The following is a 6,512-nucleotide window of genomic DNA, read 5'->3' on the forward strand; positions in this document are numbered from 1 at the left end:
TCACTTCAACCCTCATCATCATCACCATCACCATTTTGTTCTGTTTTTTCCTGTCTGTCCTGGTAGAGGACTGCTGTCCTTACACATTTCTACACTTACCGTGGGGCTTTCTGTAACACCTTTTAAACAGTAGGGAGTACAGAGTGTGTACAATCTAAATCAACAAATGGCCACTTTAAGGTGTGTGTGTGTGTGTGTGTGTGTGTGTGTGTGTGTGTGTCTGTGTGTGTCTGTCCCTTTTGATATAACTGTATTACCTTGTTAACAGACAAATGTTTGACATTGTAAATAAGAGACATGTAAAGTTGTATTTCCTTCATTTCCCATACACAGTCAGTACCTCTGTCTTATCTGACTTGTTAAACTTGTTAAATTAAATTAGTGTGTTGTAGTCAAACTAACTAAACTTTGGTTGAATAATCTGTTGAGGTCAAATACATTTAAACTCACAAACATGATGGAAATAAAGATGAATTAACACAAGTTGCTTTGTTGTTCATTAGGTTTGAGAAACGCTGGTTGATCTACATTAAATAAAGACACAGAAGACTGACATGTAACACAAGCAAACAGCTACTGAAGTTATCAGCTACTTTTACCTGATACAGTTGAGATAATACTGCCTGTATTGAATGTACTACTGTAATATTGTGATAATGCAGCTATGAAGGATTCCATTGAGAGAAAACATAAAAGGCTTTATTTCTATTTTCATTAATTATTGCAATATAATAAAGTTTTTAAAGGAATATTTTATTGATTGTTGTTACCAGTATAAACTAAACACATTAGTTTGAGTGGATGTGAATGAAATGAGTGTATTTATCCACTGGTTCTCCAACGTCTCTTAATATTAGTTTCATTTGTTGTCTGTCTGCATGTTCTAACACGTTTTTAACGTTTCAGGCTGTTTAACTTTTTATGACCCTCCCCTCCTGTATGCATCAGGGACATTCTTCTTCATTGCCTTCAGAGTGTGAACAGCACAACATGACTGATCCAGTTTGCATTCTTCACCCTGCAGGTAAGAATTGTTTTTTAAAGTAAAATAATCCCTGATCAGCATTTTACTAATTTAATCAATAATCCTCATTCATAATGAAGTACTATTAACAGATAAATTGTTAATTAGCTGTGAAATTACGACAGGTTAACATATAAGGGCAGTTTATTGCTTTAAATGATGCATATGTTACACTTCAGTCAGGACCACTTTTGTCAAAAGAGAACTTATTTCCAAATGCAGAATGTGATATTTGGCGCTATGGATCTGTTCTGGGACCTCTCTGCCCTTCCACGTGCACATGTGAAAAACTTAAGACAAGGAGAGCAGCAGCAAGGACCCCTCAGGGTACAGGACAGAGCAGGCTTCAATGACAACAGAAATAACATTAATTAAATCAGATAAAACATAAAAGGACGAGCTGGGGTGGAGGTGGGTTGCAGAGGATGCAGCAACGGTAGGCAGCTTAAATAAGGCACCACTAAATGAGGGACCACTGGGGGCTTTTGAGGGACCTTTGGCTGATCTTTTGGGGCCACTGATTCCTGATGGTATTTCAGATGATTCTCAAACGGTGCTCTGTTGATTATTGCTGTGGTGCAAAAGCAATGTAAGGATGTCGCATTTGTAAAACTCAGGTTGCATTTGAGACATAACTATGAACTCTGAAAGAGAGGAATAACAGTAAAAGTTATAAAATTATATGAACTACTTGTGCTCTAACTGTGAAATAATGGGAAAATCAAAACACCAAACAGAAAGAAATATGACCTCTTTTTCTTACTGAAACATGATTATTTTTGTTGTGCAGCCTCATTTGTGCAGAAAGGGCTGAGATAAAATTGACTGCTGCTGAAACTCTCACCCTCCAATAACACACTAAGGTGTTAAAATGTCAATAACATTGATATTTTTAAGACAGACAAAATGTCTTCAAATATACAACCAGACTGTAGGAGGAGAAGAACAGAAAAAGCTCATACGACACAAGATTCCCTTCATGGACATTCAGGCACTATTTGACTGATTTTCCACAAGTACGTGAATGTTTAGATCTGGTTTCAGATAAAGGTGAAAGAAAAACAAGTTGATAGTGATCCCCTGAGACAGAAAGATGAAAAAAAGATAAAGTGAAATACAGCCGAGTTTCCAACAAGGGAAGACATTTGTTTTGTTTGGGTTTTTTATTTTATTTTCAGGAGTCTACAATGCTGTCCAGTGATGGACTGTCCTTCAGGACCTGCAATGTTTTAATGTGTCTGATACTGACTTTTGAAGGTATTTCCACACAAAACACTCCAGGAACATTTTGATGTGTGTGTGTGTGTGTGTTTTGGATGTTTCACACATGTAGTATGTCTATATTTTTATACTGAGAGAGAGAGAGAGAGAGAGAGAGAGAGAGAGAGAGAGAGAGAGAGAGAGAGAGAGAGAGAGATGTTAAGTCCATGTCCACTGCAGCAAGGACTCAGTTTTGGTAAATGGGGTGCCAGATCCACCAGGTGAGCTACCAGGATGCCCCACTGTTACACATTGATTTACAAATATTTTATAGAAAGCTGTTTAGAATTTTTTTTTTTTTTATTAGTGGAGGAGGAAGAACTCTTACAGTCAGTAAATGAAGCACTAAAACAAAATACATAGTCCTTAATCAGTATTTTACTCATTTAATCAATGATCTACTTTCAGGATGAAGTACTATTAACAGTTAAAGGATAAATGTTACAGTTCTTTTTAATAATTAACAGTTAATTTCCTGTGAAATGATTGAGGAGTTAACACGTGAGGGCAGTTTGATGCTTTAAAGGATGCATTTAGATACACAGTCAATCTTAATGCAAACATACATTGAAAGAGTTATTGATCACTTTTTCCTGAAGTGACGCTCTATCACAACTTCAGTGGAAGCAGCTGTGTGTTAAGTAGAGAGTAAAGACATTTGTTTTATTTGTGTTTTTTAGAACAACCAGACTAAAGGATGTTGCCCAGTGACAGACTGTCCTTTATAATTCTTCTAATACTGACTTTTAAAGGTAATTTGCACACAAAACAGTAACACAGTCTACAGTCACACTGGTTGCTCTGAGGCTGCAGCGGTCGATTTTCTTTGTTTTTGGTGCAGTTTTAGAACAATGTTTATGATTTCATGCTTTTTAATTAAATGTTTTCTTACTTTTAGAAAGTAATATGAATAAAAATGAATCCATTCAGTCTGATGACATGTATTATAACTATACTACTGTTTCTTGTTTGTTCTTTAGTTTGCGTTGCAGAGCAGTCAGAGTTGATTTGTTCACATCAACCAATCGTAGCCCTGGCTGGTGATGATGTCATTCTACCATGTTACCTTGATCCTCCAATCAGTGCCAGTTCTGAGACAGTGGTGTGGACCAGACCTGGTTTAGACCCAAAGTACATCCATTTTCACCGAGATGGACGACTGATGTTTGAAACTCAAAATCCATCTTATTTTTACCGAACGAGACTGTTTGTGGATGAACTGCAGAATGGAAACGTCTCCATGAAAATCTTCAGAGTGAAAATCTCTGATGCAGGAAAATACTTTTGCATCCTTGAACCAATGTTGAAGAAAGCTTCCATCCAACTCACTGTTGGTAAGTCAGACTTTCTGAAGATGATGAATTACACATTTCTGCTGACTGCAAAGATCAGTAATGTAATTTTATATTAGAAGCAAGCAGCCATGATAAGACACAAAGAAAACAGTGCTGGAAGTTATTTGTTGGATCTGAATCCACTGTTTGAAATTCCTCCTCTCTTCTCATCAGGTGTCGTCTCCACTCCCATCATAGAGGTTGTCTCCAATAACAGTAGAAGAGTAGTTTTACAGTGTGAGTCTAAAGGCTGGTATCCAGAGCCTGAGGTGGTCTGGCTGGACGGTGAGGGAAACCTCCTCTCTGCTGGACCTACAGAGACAGTCAGAGGTCCTGATGACCTCTATACTGTCAGCAGCAGAGTGACTGTGGAGAAGAGACACAGCAACAACTTCACCTGTAGAGTCCAACAGAAGGACATCAACCAGACCAGAGAGACACACATCTATGTTCCAGGTTATAAAGAGCTCTAAATATATTAAACATATTGTCACTGTTGAGCTCTAGTTTGATTCAATAATGTCATTCTGTTCTCTCTTCTATCTTTTCTTCTGATTCATTCACAGTTCAGTCATCTTCTGATCGGATTCGGATCATCATCATTATTCCTGTTTGTATTATTGTGCTGTTCATTATCACTCTGATAATATGTAAGTCACATATTTATTTTCCTTTTTTATTCCAAGTTCCTGTCAGAGCTCTTTATTGACATACATACAGGCATAACAACAGTAACTAAGCAAACAGTCTGAAATGATCTTCACTGCAGGAAATTTGGGGAAAATGGAGGAAATAAAAGAAAATGTGTTGCTTTCAAAAGCTTTCTCTCATTTGGAAATGTTCTGTTTATGAAAGTCACTGTGATGTTAAAAATATTCCAGTTCAATTATCATATTTTTGTTCTGCTTGTGTCGTTTTCTCACTTTAACACTCATTCATTGATTAGACGAAAACACATGAACACAACAACTTCAACACTTTCCGGTTTCTGTTGGCTCACAGGCACAAAGAGGATCTTGAGGACTCTGGAAGGAGATGTAACACATGGTGTGAAAGAGGCAATGTTAATGGTCGAAGTAAAGCCAAAGGTCCAGAAGCATAATGTAAATATGAATGCAGCTCAACTCCAGCTCTTAGTAAAGGGAAATCAGCAACAGGAGGACCAGAGAGAGCAACTGGACAGAGTTCAGAGATCACAGACAGAGGAACCATCAGGAGCAGGAAATAACACTGAAGACACTTTAAAACACAGAGAGACGCAGTGTTGAACGATGTGGACTAAAAACCTCCTGTAGTGACCGAGAACGAGGAGGAAATCATTGTGACACTGGAGGATATTCTCCATCTTTTCCTGCTCTACCATCACGCTGACAGAGAATGATGATGTTGTTTGTCTTCCTAGTTTACAATCTATCCATTGTGACTTTGTTTTCAGTCTATGTGAGCAGGTGTTGTCTTTGAGCCAGTGAAAAGGCTGCAGACACTCAGTGAAGAAGGGAGATCTTAATGATGTTGGTGTCCAGTCTAAGATATGAGCTGTGACTGAAGATTCCTGCTTTCATTTCATGGATTGTATCAAAGTTCCCACTTTAGCACTTTAAAAGAATCTGAACTGTTTTGTAAAATGTCAACAGGTTGTGTACAAAACGCTGTGACTGTGTTTAATATTCATTATTATCATCATCATCCATTCTCATCTGTTTAAACACAGAACTGTTCACTTTATATTAATTTAACCTTTTATTGTTTTTATTGTTTTACTCAAGCTGTATGAGTTTATTTTAGTAGATTATTTGTATTTGTGCTGGTTGAGATTTGTCCTGTAAGGAGCTGTGGATGTGACAGGATGCTGCTTTAGTTTCTGGTTTTAGTGACAATGAAAAAACTGATCTTGGCATTAACCTCTGTTCACATTTTAGCATTTATTTCTGCACTTTTCTGTATTTATGATTCATTAACTGCTGTCTGTAAGTCAAATTAAAGCTTTACTGTACTCAACACTATTAAAACTATCAATAGATCATACTCTCATTTATTATGTCATTGTGGTCATTTTTAACACTGTCAGTAATTCAGACACTATCTGACTTTACATCTGGAACCTTTAAAGTAATTTAACAATGTAATAAAACACAGGGTGACTCCTTATTGAACAGAAACCTTTACACCCACTTTAAGCTCTCTCATATTAGAAAGAAAGGTTAGTGCGCCCCCTGCTGATAAATAAAGGTTCAATATTAGTGTCACTGCATCTTCCTCTTCATGCTCCTATAATGTGTGCTGCTCTCACGTCTCCAGGTTCAGACACTATGAGGACTTTGTATTAGAAGTAAGCAGCCATGATACAACAGAGAGAAGACAAAGTAAAACAATTCATGAACACTTAACAATGTAAAGTCAGATTAAAATCAACACTGACTGGAAAAAAACCTGAAAGGTGTCCTGTGGAGTTTTATTCTACACAGACAACAGTTCAATCGTCTTCCTGCCTTTGCAGGTCCATTGCTGCGTTTGCTGCCACCTGTAGATCACAAGGTAACACAAACAGAGAGCCACTGATGAAGACATTGTTTCACAGCACTTACAGAGGTCAGAAACACCACAGGCTGTCTTTAAAGCAACTCTAAGGTTGGTATTTGTTGGGATTCAGCCCTCGGTTACCACTGTGGTAAATATGGACAGCTGAACATGTGCTGATATCTTGTCGTCTGTTTTGGTTCGGCATCATTCAGCACAACTGTTGTTCCCATGTGTATGTGTTTGTCAGTGAACTGGTGACTCTTACTGGTTGTTCTGGGTGCTGTTACAGAGGAGGCTGGGATCAGTGTAACAAATACTGCAGTGCAGGAACACTGACCATCACTAATATGAGGACTGAGAAGAAAAGAAGGAGG

At 37.7% G+C, this 6,512-nt stretch overlaps 1 protein-coding gene across 3 annotated transcripts in view; it reads left to right on the top strand.

The window, feature by feature from the left end:
- Positions 1–5,649, top strand: part of LOC127360028 (butyrophilin subfamily 2 member A2) — a 95,813-nt gene extending 90,164 nt beyond the window's left edge. For all 3 annotated transcript variants that reach the window (XM_051394282.1, XM_051394283.1, XM_051394286.1), the window contains one exon: positions 5,119–5,649. The gene's annotated coding sequence lies outside the window, so the exon portion shown is untranslated. The remainder of the gene's footprint in view (positions 1–5,118) is intronic.
- Positions 5,650–6,512: the final 863 nt, after the last annotated feature.

Source organism: Dicentrarchus labrax, unplaced genomic scaffold, assembly GCF_905237075.1.
Source record: "Dicentrarchus labrax unplaced genomic scaffold, dlabrax2021, whole genome shotgun sequence".
Taxonomy (NCBI): Eukaryota; Metazoa; Chordata; class Actinopteri; family Moronidae; genus Dicentrarchus; species Dicentrarchus labrax.